A 21467-nucleotide genomic window follows, 5' to 3' on the forward strand; every position below is an offset into this window, starting at 1 on the left:
AGATTAAGAAAAACTTAGCTTCCTGTTCCGGTACTAATATTAAAAGATTATTTTTTTAGTGCATAGTATATTAATAACTTTGAAACTTTTATAAAAGCATCGCTTTCACACTAGCGGATTTCCCGCTCAGTTTTTTAGCACATAAATATACGTGTGACAGAAACCCATACTATAAAAATATTAATATGTTCAATCTATCAAACAGTACCTACAATTAACACATCATACCAAATCAATTACCAATCCATTCAATACATCACACTTAATTCTAAACAATTGTCACCAAAAAAATCCCACACCAAAATCCAAAACCAGAGTCACGACTTTCCCAATTAACCCTTCAACGCGGTCCAATCGCTATAAAATCGCGGACCACCCCCCACGGGGGTATGACAAGGGGAAAACGTGAAACATATCACTGATGTTATCAGGGTAACGTGTGTCCATTTATCAACCGTGTGAGGTACGCCGTATTATTCTTACTGTATCGGGTGTGGTCCAAGTTGTGGGTAAAAGCGGGGATTCAGCTTGGTCAGCATATTTAGATTACATGTATTGGGGCTACCTAGTGGGTTTAGAGGTTGACAAGCATGACTACGGTGCACGGGTTTGGATTCGATTCCCTAGTCGGGCCGAAATTCCTTTGCAGGTTTTAAGTAACTTCCTTAAAGCATTTAAGCAACTCAAAGTCTAAAAGTTGGAGGTGGTACAATCATGAGTCAGAAAGTACATCAATATCGGTCCTGCGCTTTACATGTCAGTCATGTCGAATCCCATGAAACCAAGGGAATAGGGAATGCATCTGTATCCATGCAAAGGCTTGCGTATTCATAATGTATCTGGGGCAGCTTGCTGATTTGCTTAGAGAGAATAGCCGATATGGCTCATAATCTGTATTGGCCAACAGGCAAAAGGCTTACTTCAGATACGCAAAGTATGTAATTTGGCTCGCAATATAGTGTTCTTATTCAAATCGCTTATGGCTTGTACCACGTACTCCAAGGCGGAGAGTGCGTGTGTAATGTATCCTAGGCGTGCATTATATTAAGAGTAATATATCAGAAGTAGAGTGTTTGTTCCTCTAACATCTGTTATTCCTCTATGGGGTAGTGTTCTTACTTTTATGATTTGTTCAGATTTTTATGTGTTTTTATGACACCATAGTTTTTACCTGATATGGAAAAGTCCTTGGAGGTCATCTTTAAAAGGAGCTTTGTTGTTGTTGATGATTTTAAAAAAAGCAGTGGCTAACCTAGTCCATCAAAACCACTGACCACTTTCCATATCATTCAGAGAGTTGCTTCCTCTTCATTTATGTTGACCATAACTTGCTAGAAATTGCTACTATCGTGGTTTTAAAAGAATGCGGCCAGTGATTCTGACGGATCACTTAAACATACTGTGAGAAAAAAACGAGACATCGAATATTACTTTCAAACTTGCACCATAAAACTAGACATTTGTAAACCACTTAGAGCAAACCTAATATATCCTAGCAAAACATATTAAGCTCAATATATCAAGACTTCAAGAAGCGTCTTTACTCGACCTAGTATTAGAATTCCTTAAGTTTTTCCATTCGTTACATACTTCGCATTATTGGTCTATGAAAACTTGAAAGTCATGGACTGAAATTTTTCTTTTACAGAAAAGTTTACCTCAGGCATCTTATCTTTATTAAATACCTTCATTGATTAAGTCTTCAAGTTTTCTGTAAATCTTTGATGTACGTGAAATAATATTAAGAATATATCTTTACCCTTTGTTACTTTATGGAGTACATTTTTGTTTATGTTACGTATGGCACTCAAAGTCCGTCAGACGTGCTCTTTTGTTTTAAAAGCAAAAATTTTGGGACCATCCTCTTCAGTCCAAATTATATAATACTGAATGTTTAACTTAAAGGACATTACTCCTTAAACCAACTTGTATTAGAGGTAGAAAAGAAAATAATACTAATAAAATTGAAACAAAGTTTTTTCATAGCGATAGTCTACAATCAAGACTCAGACTATGTTCTGAAAGTGTTCATTTGTTTCCACCAAAATGAGAAATACGAACCACAACGGATGAACTAAACCTAATATTTTAAGCTCCAATTTCCAGCATAACTGATCTTAAACAAGCAGTTTAGGTATCTTATAGCAAACTCAGAAACATATCCAAACAAGAATTTAGTAAAGACACAATATTAAGTTCCAAATTACGCCCAGTATAACAAAATGAAGAAATTAATTCTGTCCTGAACAAACTTTGCGTAGCCAACTGTGGAGAATATTTGAACACTGTTCTGCGACAATTTTCTTTGAATAATATTCTGGCTTATCGTTTTAGGTCTTAGAAATCAAATTAGAAGTCAAAGGGATTTGTAACTGCTAAGAAATAGGAAGGATCAGAGAGAGCAATTTGATTCAAAAATGATCAGGAAATCTTGTTAAGCTCAGTTAAGCGATGAATAATTTTTGGGCTAGCACACTGAATTTTTTAGCAAAAATCTGAAAATAATATTTCAAGTAGACCTCAAATACATGATAATTTCTCGCAATCCACATCTACATTTCCTAAACCTTTCAGACTCGTTGACATGCCACAAAAGATGAAAATGACAAATCACCGTGAGAAATCCATCCATTACACACGGGAGTTGGAACATTCAAGGTCCATTTTATTCAAATACTAGCCGTTTTCCAGTGGTTTCACTCGCTTCCCGTGGAAACAACTTCCCATAACGGGATAAAATATATTTTTTAGCTTTCTAACAGTGAAGGAATTATTCAAATCGATCCAAAAAAATCTTTATAATATTGGTATGGAAATAAAGAAATAGATCCAATAAAAATTGTACCAGTAACAGTTAGGTTTGTAGTGGGAAACAAAACAATGATAAACGCAAAGAATATTAGTGTGAATTTATATCAACCTTTGTTCTCTAGGGAATGCGCATTTGTTTGGGACACACGGCCTAATGGTTTGGCGAGCGAGTTTATTAAAGTCTTTAATACCTTTCATTATCTGTACTAAACGTTTTATTTTCAGACAATAGAGGACGTAAAAACGACAGCAATTTGTTTGGTCCTTAAAGACCACAACGATCCTAAAAACTATTTAGAAATAGTGTGTATGACAATATAAAAGATCCCTTTAATGCATGCCATTATCACCTGACTGCCCTTAATTATGACCGCAGTATTAACATTGCCCGGGTAACTGGGTTGAGGAGGTCAGATAGGGCAGTCGCTCCTTCTAAAGCACTGGTACTCAGCTGAATCCGTTTAGACTGGAACCCGACCCCAACATAGTTGGGAAAATTCTCGGAAGATGATGATGCTAACATTGTCATTACAGAAATGTTGCCTTTCACAGCTACGGGACTCATAAGTCATTATAAACTTAGGTACTGAAGCAGTAAACTCGATTACTTCAAGGATATTCATGGAAGTTAGTACTTATGATAGTGGATAGTTTCCTTCGTCGTTTATTAGTGGCTGTAAGTGCGAACTAATATCGAAGTTGTGCTGATGAAGATCTAGCACCTATAGTAAATGGTTGCTTTAAGTTTTAGTGTTAACTTTGTATGCATTGATAAGGTTCAGTGTGTGTGTTGCAGAAATTATTTAAAGACATTCAAAATCATGTTACATAAATCGTAATTCAAATTGTATCTTCACCTACGAACAGTACAAAGTCGAACAAACAGTAAAACCACTTTTCAGGAACCAAAACTATTGTGATGCTATTTTCTGATAGTCAAATCATCGCAGATCAAAACTTTCGTTCATTCCCCAAAAATATTAAAAAAAACACCTGAACAGTTTCAAAGACTCTACAAACAAAACCATACATACTCACAGCCGAACCAAAAATTTTTTTTCAAAAAAAATTCCTGACCTTGACCTTCATCCGCCGGCCATTCTCTCTAACCGTGTGTACGCCGTAATAATGGAACACTGGCATAATAAATGGCGACACGTACGTAAGGTAACATCGCTCTTTCATTTTTCTCATGGTCGATTAATCTTCTTACGTGGGGATGCTTCTGGTTATTCGACGAGTATATCGACAAATGGCCGGGAATTTATTGTCAGCGGTTCAATGGTTTTCGGAGTATGGTAAGTGGGGTTAGTGAGATGTTTGTTTGAGTGAGTCTTTACGCTTTTGTTTTTGGTTTGGTTTTAATGGTCATGATAATTGTTGTCTACTTTTTTGTGCCTGTGTGTCATTAAGTCCGACAGTGAACCATTTATTGTAGGTACATGGAGTTTAAATAAGTAAATGGTTTGGTTGGAGATGGTTGATGTGTTTAGCTAGCGTACTCATTGAGAGGATCTATCAGTTTATTCGGTGGGATACGCCATATACTGTTTTCACTTTTTAAACTAACACTATCGCAAGTACCTATTACCAATCATGTCAAGACCCCTAAAATCATAACTACATAAATCCAAGTAACGTAATCCTCCAAGTCACCGCTTACCTTAATTAAAATCTCTAAACTAATACCAACAACATTCAAAACAATGGCGTACTTGATGTTAATCTGATTCCAGCTAAACAAGTATTTAGGCATAATATCACAAAAGCCGACTGCCGTTATTTTGCCGAATTCAACAATACGGAATACTAATCAAACAGAATGAATTATCGGATGAATTTCATTTGTATAACGCTAATGCTAATTTTCAATTTTCATTCTATTCGCGCAATTGGTTTCAATTGTTTCACGGATAATGTACTTAATGAACGAAAATAATTAAACGTATGTGGATGGTCTACACCAACAATCGCAGAAGGATTTTGATGATACTGACGAAGAAAGTAATGATATAAAACATGTTATATTTGCACTTTTTGAAAAAAAATGCTGAAACCTACCAATCCGTGATTAATTAAAATAAATTAGATACAAAAAAATATAATAGAACCTTAAAAATAAATGTCGGTCTCTCAAAAGATGAAGATCGTGACCTACGCTGTCCTAACAATGGGCTGTCACCAAAATTCTCAGTTCACGCTAAAAGTCTTGTCAAAACCATTTTGTTAGGCTTTAAACTACTCTAAAGTCTTCAAGACAACGTTTTAAGTACTGTAAAGCAATTTATTAATCACACAAAGTAAATTATAATTCCCTTTTTACCAAGAAATGTACCAAATATTTTTCGCAGAACTCAAAATCTGTACCCACATTTAAGTGCAAAAATCTTCACCTTCTTCAAATAATATGTTCTCGAAAGTTTTTAAAATCAGCAGAAATTTTGGCGACACGGACGCGGAAGACTTCGTGGGTACACTTTTAAAAAGTTTTCTTTTTCTTTTTTTCTTCTTTGTTTTGAAATTTCAAAATTCTATTAGCAAGTTTTTGCTGCCATTTGGGTCAACGTGTTCTTTCTCAAATAAGTTGGTGTATTTGTTAAACTTTTTAATCAAATGCTGTTCTTATGAATTCTGATGTGATTTGTGCTCTGATTACTGAATACCTTATAACTTTGTTCTTCTGTTTGTTCTTTATTTAATCTATAACATCCACGACCTACGTTTACTGCAGCATTTGTCATAATAGATACTTATATAGTCCCATTTTGGACTGTCCATCCTCTTCACTTACACATTTTTTCAATCCTCAATAACATTTCTTCTATAAAACTTGCTAGCTACAAATGTGGGCCATCCTTCAATTTCTAGGACATCGCCCTCGCACGCTGGGTCCTATATTATTGCTTTCGATTTGAGCAATCTTAGCCAGCGGTTGTCATTCCTTAGGGAGACGCGTTCGACCGCTAGTTCCAATACTTATAAATTCCTGAATCTTACGTGACCGCTCTCTTAGTTTTACTTGTTGGGATCAAGGCTGTATTTTATATTGGCTAGACCATGATGTAAGTATAAGCATAAATGTCGATGTCTGAGGACAAAATAAACACAAAAATAAACTTTGCTCTCTGCCATCTAGAAATGTAAAAAATGTTTCTTTGCAGTTCTTGAAGAAATTAGTTTCCTATTAGATATAGGCAATTCTCTTCTGCATATAAGGTTGTATTTGAAGAGGATTAAATTACTGTATTGATTAATTTGCTTCAACAGGCCGCATCCTCTACTTTATTATGTACCTAACTTGAGGTGAACGCACTTTTGATTCTTGGAATATTGTTTCGATATAGGTACCTACATATTGTGTTCACAAGTTCCAATTATTATTTCTTGTAAACAACGAAAAGTGCTATTTTAATGTATAGCTATCAGATAAGTCTAGATCGGAAGTCTATATTTATAGGACTTACATGTAAGAATATGAAAATATTCTTTCATTCAGTTTTCGAAAGCCAACCATTTCTAAAGCACTTGAATACAATATTTCGGTCCAAATAAGGATTTTCATCGATCTAAGCCAAGCATGCGGATCAAGTGGGACTGATATAAAAATGTATGTAAATAAATGGAGGCCACGCTAAGATATTTTGGAAACAAATCTTTGCACGCATTATTTAAACCGTCCTTGAAACGGATAGAGTTTACTTAATTATGTACCTTATTTTGGGGTATATTTTGTACGCACTACTAAAGTACCCATATGTATTATACCTTACCTCTTTATAACTTAGAGAAACTTCGTGCTTTTCTTTTAAACAAGCATGCAGGGCTATGTGAAATTGTTATGTTATAAATGTCTCAGTAGAAAATGTATTATTGCTGTTTCATTTTTTGAATTTTCTTTTTCCCTACATAATAAACCTGGGGCAAGGGTAAGCAACATATTTTTCTAAGTTCAAAAGAAAAACCTTGTCTTATCCAAAAGCAACGTATTTAAGGTCCCAATGATGATTTACTTAACTACTTAAAGTATCAATATCATCTAAAGACAGAAGATAGAAGCAAGAAATTAAGTAAATGGACCACTGGGTAAGCCAGTCGACCATAACGTAAGTCTCGGGAAGCTTCGAGAATATTCTAACGATGATAGATAGACACGGCTAAGCTATCATAATACTGTTGTAGCAAAGTGGTATCTTAGCTTTAAATACACCTGACTTCCTTTAAGTAACGTTACATAGAGATTAACTTTAGATTTTCATATAGCAAGGAGTATTTATTTATGCAAGATTAATATCCTTTTCACCTCTATATAATATGCCATAAACAGCAAGCAAACCATTTATCATGGCTCCTTAAAATGTTCGAGTAATACAAAAGCAGTATTGTTGCAAACTGCAGTCGAAACTGTCGGCAGATTGACAGTGACAGTTTATACCTGATACACCGCCGTATTGATTAAAAGCCCTGGAACTATCGGTCGATTAACTGCTATTCCCAATACTTAATCCATTTGTTGTTTTGCTGACTAGAGATAGCTGTTTGACGTTTTTTTTTATTAGGGCTAATGTCACATCTCTTGAGGGCAAGTCAACAGATATATAGAAGAAATGTTTGAATCCTGCTGTACTATTTAAATCTTACAACACTTCCTACACAAACCAATTAAAAGAGAATTTCTCATTGTAATCTTAATTTAAAGCCATCTAAACAACGTTATCACGGTCAAATCTCCACTTACGTAAGACCCTGTTTATTTCTACGTAGTTTTGTGAACGCAATTCACTAATTAAATAAATGCTTCAGTTTAACTAGTTTGTTTAGAATGATGTGTGGGTGGTGGTGGGCGAATGGGATAGTGATGGGGTAATTGAATTGGCCGAAGCTGAAGGCCGAAGGCCGAGGTTGTGAACTACGGAGGGTGTTCATTTGATTAGCACTATGTATAAAAATAGCTGTTGTTGTGATGGTGTTTATGACTATTTTAAGAGTGAAAGTTGTGAATTTGAAATACTATGTGAATTTTTGTGGTGTATTTCAGCTTAAGGACCGTTTCGGCAACAAAAGTTTTTGTGCCAAAAATGTATGAAGGATAAGTGATTGTTTGGATACAAAGCTTTTAAAAATGCGCACACTCAAGCACTTAAAAATAACTAGATCAGAGAGCCGAGCGATAAAATTCAAACCAATATACTGGCGTACGTCGTGATTTAGTATCACACTCCAAAAGGCTTTTATATTCTTTCTTGAATAAGATTAAATACTTCACATTCTTTGTATGTAGCAGGAAGAATCCAATTCACATACAGAACACGAACACTGAGCTTTAACTGTTTCTTTTATTCCTAAATCAAGATAGCATACGATTGTCACAATTCTTATTTTATTTTTTGGAATAACCGTATCGTTACAAAAAAAGACCAGATATCTTCTTTTAATTCATAGAAATACTGGATTTGGATTTGTAATTTATTGATTTTAATGTATTATTATATAAAACTATTTACACAATGATATCGGATATAACTGTATATATAAATAAAAATCTGATAAATTTCTCAAGCCGAATTTTAGTTGATAATGGTCAAAACTTCGGCCATTCGAAATGTTTCGCCGAGAAACAACACCCAACACTAAAATTTCTCCGCAGATACACACGAATTGTGTAATTCACTACAATCCGGGACTTAATCAAGATGTTTTAAACACTTGATATATTAAATGTTCTGAGTTACTTTGAAAGTAAATGTTGGTTGTTTGCTGGTTCTATAATTGTTGTTTGTGTATACTTGATTACTTGGTAAGAATACTGTTTTATCAAGAATATGCTTGAGTGTAGATTATACAAGAGTATTTTGTAAAGAGGGTCAGGTTACAGTCATCGTTTTAATCAAAGTTTTGACTTTTAGTAAGATCAATGACTTATGTAGATTAATTTATGTAGAGATATTGGTTTTCATAAGCCGTGCTTGTATGTAGCTAATTATAAAACAATAGAAAATCAATTGCGTCTCGCGTATATCTGTGCTCCAACATACAACGGGTTAATTATAATTAACACGCATAATTAACATTGATTAAAACATAATAATTAATTTTTACTCAATTGTTATTGATTTTAAATCGAAAATTGTTTTTCTTTTGGTGTTCATATACAAACATTACTGTTACTGTAATAGCCTTATTATCGTCCCACTGATGGGCACAGGCATCCTCTCACATGGAGAAGAATTGAGCATTAGTCGCCACGCTTGCTAATTGCGAGTTGGTGATTTCAGACTATATAGTCCAGGTTTCCTCAAGATGTTTTCCTTCACCTTTTTATCAGCCATTGGTGTCCAAGATATACTTGGAAAGTACAAACATATACGTAAAATAAACTTACTACATCGATTAAAACATCACCTAGAGACTCAAGTAAACACCGTTGCCCTAAATTATAAGCTTTAGATCCTTATTCCCTAGAAAGCTCGAGGCAGCTTATAAATAATAAGCCGATTTCAGCCCACAACGGTCTCTATTTCAGTTCAGTCTTAGTATTAAATGTTTCTGTTTGTACAAGGTATTTCATTTGTATAGACTAGAGGATTCCTGCGGTTTCACGCTTTATAGGTTATTACTTCCCGGGTTGTAAAGTAAGCTTTCTCTTTATTAGAAGCGAATATAACCGTGTTTAAAGATGAAGCTATTACAAAAAAATCGATGCAGTTTACGATTTATTTACCAAGTGGTTAGTAAAACTTCGTTGAAAGATCCGAAACTTTAAATATATTATCCTCATCAAAAACCAAAGTGAGTAAATTTTCTTAGTATTTCTTTATCCTCTTCCTAATTAACTGACGATAAAATTGTGTCTTCATCCGAACATTGTAGATGTCTCTATCAGCCGCAGTCACTTGTTTTTGACTTCGAGTAGTTCATTGTTCATCCTAATCCGATAAATGGTTCCATATAAATCAGCAGACACTTCGTTCCCTTAATCCCCAAAATGATTACCCCAATTTCCCTATAAATCACTGTTCCCCAACCCTTTCATCATTCGAAGTAAACCTAAAATCATAATATATCCGAATGAAAATTAAAATCGCCTAATCCTACTCAATGTTAATCTCATTGCCATACAAATTACTTCGCACCCGACACATTATGCGAAGTTGGGGTCCGAAGTACCCCAATCATGCGTTATAGGGGTCCAGGATATATAGAGCCTCTAATTCCGGATTTAATCATTATAATCGGCTGTGGTCACCGTAACATTTGAATACCGGAGTGATTTCAACTTAGATTAAGGACTACTTGGATACGATTGCTTTGATGAGTGACAAGTTTTGGTAACATTTAGTTGGGAAGACGTGTCTAGTTATATTTAATGGTTGACTCCTTTGCTAAGATTGTGAGGGGATTTTGACTACCATTATTTGTATGTAGAGGAATGGTCATAACGGTGAGCAGTTGTTGTTCTACCGAAATAGTTCGCGGAAGGATTGGATTGCAAGAGTTTTTTTTTACCATTGTTGCGTTTGTTGAGCATTTTTTTTATCAGTGCTTCTTTCTTACCTTTTGTTAAAACATAGTAGTGCCCCCAGCGATTTTCATATCATCTCAAAATAAAGGTAATAAAAAGCGCCTAAAAAAAGAAAAAATACTCCTTATCTTGCAAAAACGAATCCAAGTGTCATCATATAAGCGTGACCCACAAAAGTTGTCAACATTCGAGGGATATCGGCTCGTCTTACAACAAACTACGTGCTTTTTGTTTCTACCCCAGCATTATGTGATAAATAATAATTATACACGATATTCCTTGTATTCCAAAATGTTTATATGTCCTTGTTTTACAAACTTCGAGGATAAAACTGGGTCATTGGAGGCGTCAAGGGAATAGACCGCTGTCCGTGTATTTCCATGAAATATGGACCATAATTTCTAAGAAATTATGAATAAGTATTGAGATATTTTTGTATTTGTGTTAGGTGAGGATGTTAGTTTTGGACTTCTATTTTTTGAACCAAATCATTTTAAAAGTTTCTTTTTCTTTTTACTAACAGTTCAGTGCAGTAAAAAAAACAATTTAGGTGTTTTTTACTGAACCAAGATTTGAGTAAAAAATACGAACTATTTGTTAATAAAATTAACATGTGACTATTGTAATAAACAACATAGAAAAAAAGCAACCAACAAACAAATAAAACGCACGAACATTCAACGCCTACTCAACAACACACAAGTGTCAGACACTTCGCAATTTGTGTCGCAGCCTGAATTCAATTTAATAGTGTCGAGTTAGCGCGTCTAAAACTACGAACACTGACAACTGGATAGGCCATCCTTCACACTTTCCAATTAGAGTTAGTAGTTCAAAACTTTTATTAGAATTAACGTCACACTAGAAATTGTTAGTGCTTTTCGAAAGCAATCGTATCGGATAAATGTCTTAAGTTTAAAATATAGTGCCAATAAGCTCGGCCATCTTTTAAGTTCAGGCAAATTTTATGGGCGCTTTAGTTGATCTTTGGTTTGCCTTACACTTGATAGGAATAATTCATTAAGGTTAAGGATAAAGAAGTACTTTTGTAGGATGCTTGTACAGCTTTTGAAGTTTAAAAGAAATTATTATTTTAGTAATATGTAAAACGGAAAAATCTTCAGGAATATAAACTTAACACAAATTATGTACTTAAACACAAAATTTGCAACACTACACAAAATATTAACACATCACCCCATAACTCAAGCTTCATACACATTAATATTAATAATGAAATTCTAGCAAAGTACTAAAGCGCAGTACTTTCAACTATCTCAACGTAAATGTAGTTTTCAGCGCTAGACTTCATATCCTGCGCTCATTAATCTACGTTATCTGTGGCACCCAAGTTGTTGTGACCTAGTAAACTTCCAACGTTCGGAACCAAAATGTTTCAGCTTGTCTTGTGTCAGATTATTTTTGTTTTTCGTTTCGTTTCGGAATTTTGTTAATGTGTGCGTTTAAGTAGAGTAGTGAGTTGGGTTGAAATTTTGTGTTTTGAGATAGCACTTATGGTTGGGTTTTAAAAATAGTTTGATTAATGCTTTGAAAGAAACGGTTAGCAAAGACACTTAAACGTGCATGCTGAGCATTACCATTCAATAATATTGTCTGGTTCGATAGTTCTATTCAACTGTCTTAGTGTGCTTCTTATAGCTGACTTCTTTCGCATAATATAGAGCAGATAGACAGTCGCTCCTTGAAAAACACTGGTAGGTACTCATCTGTGGTTGGACTCGAAGCCGACCCCAACGTAGTTGGGAAAGGCTAGGCAGATGATGAGGAAGAAAGAAAAATTCAGAGATTTCATCAAGCAATTAAAAAACCTTATAGTAGTTCATTTGTTCTGATGTGAATGTACTTGAAACATGACATCAGCATCTATGTATGCGTGTGTTTGTCCGTGTGTTCACTTGTTGTTTATACCAGTTTTCTAAAAGAGGATTTAAGCGTTGCTTTATGCTCTTTCTGTGAAGTTTCTATTATCTTTGGCGCTCACTCGCTTACATGCAAAGCTTGTTTGGTTGTAATGTGAGCTTAATGCTATTGTTCTGTGATATTTTTGGAAAAATATATTTTAAAACTGAAGCTTAGGTAAAATATTAAATAAATGTTAGTTAGGTATAATTGTAAAAGATATTTTTTTACTTGATAAACATACAGATAAGACATGTGTGGAAATTATAAGAGCATTTTGTTATCCTTAATCATTCTCCGATTGCATGAATCCCTTTTTTACTCCAGTAGGCCCATCACACCAATTCCTGCCAGGGCTACGTGATTGTTCGAAAGAGTTATCGCAGTCCTGGTACATAAAAGGCTTAAAAAGGAACATGGTGGGTTATAGTCAGTAAAAGTCCGACACTCCCTCACGCTGCACCCACAGCGGAAGGGGTCATTTGATGATTTCGCATAAAAGAAATGCCTTATTTTTCTTAACTATAAAAATAAAAACACGTAAACACGCAATCCACATTTACTCCCATAAAACTAAATCCATCAAACGGAACATTTAAAAGAACTAAAAAACCCCAACTGCATGTAACGATCACAATTGTTAACAAAAACAGTATTTCGCTAAACATCGCTAAATAAATGCCTCATAAACTTGTGGCAGCTACTTCGTTTTACGACCAGGTGGTTTTTTCTCCCTTTTTCTCTTTATGGTGTGGGATGAGAGAGCTATAATGTCGATTTGATTCAGCGATGCAAATAGCCTCGGCTCGGGTGATCGTTTGATAGTGTAGTGTGAATCTTTAGACGAATAGAGCAAACATAAGGAGAGTAATTCGAATTATTGTTATAAGACCTATTCGCCATATACCTGAATAGAAAATCAACAGATAAACTGCTGATAAAGGTGATGAATTGATTATACATGTTGTTATCGCACCAAATACAATCCCTATGTATGTCTTATGGATACATACAACTAATTCCCCAAAGTGGAGAAAAGTGATTTAATAAGTTTTTGCAATGTTGAATGAGGATATTTCCTGAGATACATACATGTTCAATTTTACGAAAGCATTATGTTTTCATTAACAATAAAGTTTATGGTAAGTACTTAATTAGCATCCTTGGTTTCAAGACTGCAGAACATAAATTCTAACACACTGAACAAAGTAAACTCCATATTTCGCTCATAAAACTCTAAGTGCAGGATATTGTAGTTTTACAGCCTAGTGTTTCATTGTTTTGTTTCATTCATATTTGTTAAGACTTGAAAGTTAGCGAAGAAATATACAAGTTCATCGCTAAAATTGTACTAAAAAAGTAAACTATATTTTAATAAAAAAATACGTTATATCAATATAAAAAATCGAGTAATTATAGATGGAAACTATAAGTATATGTCAATCTGTAAAATCTAATCCGCTTTTGTAAAATCCAGCCCGTTTTTATAAAATTCACCACGCTTTTGTAAAAAACCCGATTGTGTCAAATTAAAGTCCGTTCCTAATTCAAACTCTATGCACAAAGTCGAATACTAAGTAGCAAACTACCAAAATTACTCATCGAGCATTTAACCAAAGGTTCGCGAAACACTTTGCTCGTAAACGAGAACAGGATACTCAACTTTACGAGAATAGTTTGCTCGTATTTTTCTGTCGGTTGAACTGAAAAATGTTAAACCTTGGAAACGTCTCGACAGCTGTTTCTCGCTAAATGTTGCGAGGAGATATAGAGGATGGATGTGGCTTTATCGTGTCTTGGATGTTTCTAGTTTGTTTGTTTTTTTTTTTCAACTTGTCGCTTATTTTTTGGTTATAAGTGCTAGGATGTTTTGTTTTACTGTACAGAAATATGGCACATTGAGCGACTATTTGACCATGGGAAGCTCTATAGGTACATGAATGGATTTGCAGCTATGCTGTATTTTTAAGTTTATGTACTATCTAAAAAAAGATAATTATAATGTGAAAAATATATACCTATCACTATTTTATATATCTTATTTTAATTTTATTGTCAAATTCAAGCCCATTTTTCTCCTTTGATAAAAATATAAGGTAGTTTATTCTTTGTGACCTTCCTTGTTTTTCAAAAAACATTGTTTTCTATCTTTCTTTCTTCCTAATCATTTATAAGTTAAGTAGTCTTCTAGCCGCATCCAGCAAACCTACTGGATCTATTCCGTCAAAACACACGCAACTATTTTTACGTTCCCCCTGCGAACAAATTTAGCCGCTCTTAGTGGCTGGGGTACTAATTGACGCTTTAAATCTGTCCGCGCCCTCAGTGCTAGCCGTGACTTTATGATTTTATATGTACGTGAAACTAAATGTTGTTCCCTGATTGTCAAGAGAGGAATGAACTTAGTTTATTAATGTGTGGTTTGATCTTTCTAGGTATAGATAGGGAAAGAACGATCAGTGTTAATATTTTTCTGAAAATGAGTTGGCATTGTCATCTTATACAGAATTTTCGTTGACTGTTAGCTCTAAAATGTTTGTGCTAAAATTGCTCGGCAGCACTGTTTTGTAAGGTGTGCTTTTAAAATTCAACATACCTAATTGTTAAAACAAAAAAAATACCGTCTTCTTTTTGATCATAATGATCAATCATGCTCAGCAACCGTTTTATTCCTTACCGCATGGCAAAGATTTTAAAGTGATATTTTAGTCTAACAAAGACACATGCCATTTCTACTCACTCGTTAGTTATTCAATTAGTCAGTAAGCACAACCACTTTTTCAACTCTCTCGGTCAAATTCTTTAACTAAGCATTTACTCCCAGAAATATTTCACCCTGTAACAAACCATACCCTTCCCCCTTTCCCCCATTCCCCTTTCCCCCAACGTTTGCGGTTAATTATGGTTTTCTTTGGCAATAACAAGTTTGAGGCAGTTTCCTTTTCTGAACCGTTTCGTTAGTAACCTGTTTCTGTAATTAACTTTGTAAAGTTAAATCTTGGTTAACAGTTGTTTAGTTAACTTTATTAAGAGGAAAGATTTGCATTCGTAATAGTTTGTGTTTAAGTTGTTAGTTTTTGTTGTAGGAGTTGCTACTATTCAATTTTATAAGAACAATGATTAAAGCAAAAGAAAGAAAAAACTTCAGACTAACTAACCAAATATGATTATTCAGTCATTTTTCTTGCATCTTGAGGGATTTCTTAAGAGTGGGTGACAGATTTTCTGGCTTCCACATACCTTTAACCTCTGTCAAAGATATTCAAATGACAACCAGGATACACCAATTTTACGTGCGTTTCGATACCCAGATAAACTCGTCATGACAAGATGAGATCCACGGTTCCATCGCACCGAATGTTGCTTAACCTTGGTAATTGATGATAGACCCTTAAGGTATAATTTTCTCGTAATAATAGACCAACCTGAAACAAAAGTGTAAATTACTGTCACCCATAAAAATAGGCAGTACAATCTCACCGTTAAAAATATAGAACGGAAACCATTACTAAGGAAGTCGAACGATATTGTTAAACTCGTTTCTAATTTGAGGCGAACACTTTTGCTTGGCAGACATATCAGCTGTGTGGTCGGTAATTCTGCACCGCAGTCTAATGGAGTATCAGCAGTTGCACTTAGAACTACTCGATGGAAGAGTCTGTCGAGTATCACTTTTTTTGGTAATTTCTTTGTTTTGTTTACCTATTTATTGATTCAGTATTTACGCGCTTAGAGAGTTTGAAACGAAATATGTTTTTAAAAATATTTGAAAAAAGTAGTAGACTAGATCTGTGTCAATAAAACTGATTTAATTTAGATAGGTATTGTAGGCAATCGTAAGCCCAAAACTTCTTAAAAAAATGTATAATAATAATTGTAGACTTGAATAAGCTGCTGGTAAGATAATGAACTATGGAGACGAATTCAGTCTTGATCAGATTTTTTGAACGTCAAACACCAACATCTATCACAAATAAACTACGCACCAAAATATTTGCAACTCATTCAGCAACCGACCAACATAATTTAGCTACTTTATTATGGCATAACTTTAAACGCCAAAGCAAAACTCAGTCTTGTCCAATCCACGGTTAGTTTACTCCTAACATGCAACATAAAGCATTCCCCTTTTGTTCGGAATAGACCTTCGGCCATTGTTCCCTGTGCGTGTAAAGTGCATGAGAGTGAGCAGATTTAGCACCCGTGCCATGGAGTAAGGAAAGATGAGTGCAGATGCCTTTAAACAGGTGAGTCAGGCGCCTTCTTCTAGGTCAAATTACGTACGGTTGGCATAACCAAAACGATCACTTACGAGTAAACTAACGAAGAGTTTGCGTCCTTTGCATCTGACAACTGTCATTTGACTGTGAGTTGACATCTGTCAACGACTTTTGCTCTTACAAAAAATTATCGGGTCCAAAGATGGCGTATAAGGGCGAAAACAGTTACGTTCCTCGTCCCCCGCATACCGTAGTTTGGCGCGCTACTTTCTTAGGCGATTTTCTACTATGACACCTTCGCTAGTCATTTTGTTCTCCATGGCCCGTACCGTTTGACGCGGTAATTATGCCGTATATCCTCAAGCGGACGAAATTAACTCGCGCTTCTGAGCGTGTTATGAAAATGCACGCCATTGTACGTACACTGTAATACACTTAAAAGTTCCTGTAAAGGTGGGTCTGTTTTTTTGCTGGGCAGTGTAAGGGTAAATTGTGCTTAAAAGTTCCTGTGAAGTGTGGTCAGTTTTTTTGGTGGGAAGTGTACGCTTAATTTTGAGTTATTGGGCTAAAGAGGTTGCTCAAATGTGTGTCCTTATTTTTGTTACATGGTCACATTATAAAGTTTGTTATAAGTTTCACTGTGAATTGAAAAAAATTCTACCTAACTGTAAGTGTACACGAAAAATATAATTGTTAGAGGTCAATCAAAATAAACTTTGTACGTTAAAAAAATGATTATTTGAAGAATTATTTATGGGCACAAATAACAATGTACTTTTTATCAACCTCCAAAACAAAACACGCCCAAAATCGAGTCACTCTTTCTAAGACAATTGCTTTCATCTCCAACCAATAGAACTCCATACAGCCTTTAATCTGAAAATAACTAGACGCGACTACACAATATGTCAAAGAAGGCTTTATTCACGGTACAGACAATACAAAATACCTTTCAATATGAAACGTTAGGCCGATAAAATTGCCCGTTATCAAACATAGATTTTCTACGATAAATCAAAAGATTTTTCTTCGGAAAATTCTTGTTCTTCGCAATACAATTTGTTACAAAAAGACGATTTTCTATCATTAGTAACGATGGCAACTTTATTAAGGCTGGAAAAAACTGGTCCAATCTAGTTCTTTGTTTGGGGTTTTGTGGAAAGACTAGTTGATCCTAAAAAGATGTTCAAAAGAGATGTTTTGTTTTCTCATAAGAATTTAGCATTCGAGGAAAAAAAAAATTGTCATTTCTAATCACATAGTCATAGAATAGCATTTTATTTTGCAAATATGGGTAAACATAGACATAATTACTTGCCATTTAGAATTTTGATAAATTGATTGATAGAATTAAATCTTAAATTTTGAGAAATTAATATATCTAACCTATGGGGCGCAGCTAAAACAACTGGCGAAAGCTAGTACTCCCATTGAACAAACACAACCACCGTAGAACAAGACAAAAACACTAATATTAACACCCCAATCATCACAGCTCCCAAAATTAACATTTTAAATACATTTACATCGATTTCAATCGCAATCAAACCCGAAAGTTGTTCCTTATCGATTAGTTCGCATCTGAGTTCCAATAAATATGTAAATTTGCCCCGGATTTACCCCCAAAGCTGAAAGAAGCCGTGATGGGGAATTCCGGAAAACTTGCTAAGGGTAATCATATTTTTTTTCAACGATATTAAATTGGTTTTTATTTTATTTATGAGATGCTTTTTTGAGGTTTCTGATTGAGTCTGTTGCATTATGTATGTTTTGGTGGTGGGAAATCGGGTAAAAATTGGTGAAAATATCGTACAGAAAAAAAGTAATGCAAAAAATTTTTTTCGTTTCATGTTAACTCAATAGCCAAACATTGCTATCAAATTCTCCCAACTATGTTCAGATCAATTTTCAAACTAACTGGTATGTAGGAATCCCTAAAAAAAAATTCAAAAAAAATACGAGTCGGTGTCTCTGAATTGATACAGTACGGACATACACGTCCACTGCATATTTTTATTTCTTATGCCTTAAATATTTCAATGGATCGCTCAAAAAATCGAGAGGCTATTGAAAAACCCTTGCTCTGCAGTGTAGGATTGAAAAAAATGTTTCATAGAAATTCCTATAATCGAATTCACTGCACAAAATTTATCCATAAATAAAACTCATACCTCTAAAACACGAGAAAAGCTACAAATAACATCCCCCAAACAGGCTTTCATGAAGTTCATAAAAGTTTCACACTACGAGAAGAGTAATCTTTCACAAAATAACCATTCGCTTGGAAGATAGCCGCAGGAATACGCTTTTAATTCCGCCATGCTTCTGAAAGAATTCAGCGATCATAAGATTTATAGGGTCCCGTACAATTTATGTGGTATAGGTATAGTAACTATGGTACCTATTATGGGTGAATTATTGAGTCTATTGTTTTCATGAAAGCAGTTAATTTAGCTACATGCAGGATGTGTTGTTTTCGTAAATGATTCTGTGTGTTTTTACTGTAGGTATATTTGGGTGCATTTGCTGTTGTATTTTGAATTGTTTTTCACAACGTTGTACAGAACATGACCCATAATATGACTTACTATAAATATTTATGTACATTTTGTACTTGTAACACCATTGCAATTCAACATTGCAAGTGATTGATTGTCAGTCAGAGTCGAAATAATTTTGATTTTTAGTCATTTTAAAAATCTTTTTAGTTTTTTCTGTAAAAAAACACGAGAAAAAATAAAGGTCAGTCATATAACTAGATAATGATTTGAATGGTTTAACCAAAATAAAATAAATAGGTACATAAGATCACCGAAAAGAAATCAGTCATTCTTTTTCTTTTTATGTTCGTTGTTATGTGCAATTGAAAAAAATACTAAAAGCACGATTGAAGTACTAGAATATAACATTAATTCAATAGATTCGGAGATATATTCAATTATCTTTGCCAACATATTTGGAAGGCTTAAACGTTCAAACCCAGTTGATTAGGCGATTAGTGTAAGCGTATTACTCTATTCGCAATACCACTAATTAATTTGTGGGTCTGTATAGCAAACTGAGCTAGTAGTCAAAGATATGATAATAATGTTGAAACCAGGCAACTTTTGTACATACTGAACTCTAGATACATTGAGAGAATTAATTCATGCTTTTGGATAAATAATTTCATGTTTAAAACACTACTCTGAATGTTTCATCACAATCTATTGATGCAGTAGTTTTTGCATGATAGTGCATCAACACACTTACCTACACGCCCACACATTGAAATTTTCATGTCTACAACTACTCAATCTTTTAGAAAAAAAATACGCTTTGTAGGATTATGTACGGAAATCCTTCGTAGGTACAAGTCTTTTAATATAGTAATACGGAGTAAACAAACACAGTCAAGAGTACTTATCTTAGTTCTCAGAACATTAAACAAGTTGTAACTCATTATTAACGGATGGCCAGGTTTCCTCAAGATGCTTTTCTAGAAAAACTCTCCCTTATACCTATTCATTTGTGCTGATTTTATGTTGTTTTTTTATGTTCTTACTTAAACACTGGTTTGTATGTTGTCGTTAACTTTAATCAATTATTTTTCTGTTTGTTTTATTGGTGTTTCTTTGCAATTTATGTATTTTGGAATGCTTACATTTTCGTCGTGCAAAATCAAATGAAAATCTGCTTAAATGTGCTAATGACAGTGTTCATTCGTCCGATTTGATGAAAAAAGTTAGAGATGAAGAGATGAGAAAAGCTGTAGGCTACTTTTTATGTGTGTATGTGAAATAATTCTCACGGGGTAAAACTGTTGGCAAAAGCTACTTAAAAAAATTACGAATTTAATTTTCACAAAAATTAAGCCGGAATCAACATTTTAAAATCATCGCACAGTTCCTTTAAATCCGAGTTTATTACATGAAAATACTTTCCACGATGTGAGAAATATATTTTATACGTTGAAGCCGTATATTATTCCCGGTATCATTAATCGCGTGACACGGCACATTACGGCAATACGGTGCGTGAATGACGTCACCAATGACGTCATAGCTCCAACACTCGTGTTAAGGTTGTGTTCCCAGTAGGCAAATTGTTAGCTGCCGATGAGTTTGTGGCGTATTGGTTTAGTACGCCTTCCCATGTATTTGAATCTGATCTCTCTCTGTTCGTGACCTATCTTCCGTCCCATAGGGCTATGAGAGTGAAGGACAAGTGAGTGCACCTGTGTCTACGCAAATGCTCGTGCATTATAATATGTCCTGCGCAGCTGGCTGATCTTCTTATATGAGAACAGCCTCCGTGGCCGACAATCGGCAAGGAAAAGGACATTTGCCAGGCGTAGTTTACGATTACCTTAAACTTTCACACAGTCAGTTGGAAACAGTTTTCATGCGATGCACGAAAATCGATCTGAGTTTGCAGCTAACTTAAACAGTTCGCCACTTTTCGGCGCACTCAGTCGGAGGCTAAAAGTTTGCCCACTGTAGATACAACTTTACGCACGTGGAACACGATTTATCTTGTCAAGTTAATTTCTGAATTAAAAGCGAAAAATTCTTTCACTGCATACTTTTGATTCATGTATGTGAGAATTATGCTTTTGGAAATATTCATTCATATTTTAAATTCATGGTCCAATCAATTTTGTTTTCTGGTACGGTTTTACTTCGAAACGTGTAATTTCTGTGATTTCATTGCAAGTCTGATTTACTTATGAGGTTTATCCGTGAAGAACAGAGAATTTTTTAATTGTATTACACGATTCAGTAAAAAGTTATGAAAATAAAAATTTGTTGAATGCTGAATGCTCGTATAGGACGAGAAAGCTTCTTTGTTTACTAATTAAACATAAACGAAGTATCTTCTGAGTAAATGCTGTAATCTCTAGAATCAGTATCTGCGTAGCCTTTTCCTAACAATGCTGTGGTAGTCTAATCGGATGCAGCCCTATAAAAACACTAAGGTAGAAAAGTCCTGAATTCCAAGGAGGCTTTGTAAACTAG

The 21467-nt window shown here is 34.6% G+C and overlaps 1 protein-coding gene across 4 annotated transcripts in view; it reads right to left on the reverse strand.

Moving 5' to 3' along the window:
• Nucleotides 1–21467, reverse strand: part of Grip (Glutamate receptor interacting protein) — a 278531-nt gene that overhangs the window by 134389 nt on the left and 122675 nt on the right. The gene's annotated exons all lie outside the window — the stretch shown is intronic.

This window comes from Helicoverpa armigera, chromosome 4 (genome assembly GCF_030705265.1).
Source record: "Helicoverpa armigera isolate CAAS_96S chromosome 4, ASM3070526v1, whole genome shotgun sequence".
In the NCBI taxonomy this organism is placed as follows: domain Eukaryota; kingdom Metazoa; phylum Arthropoda; class Insecta; order Lepidoptera; family Noctuidae; genus Helicoverpa; species Helicoverpa armigera.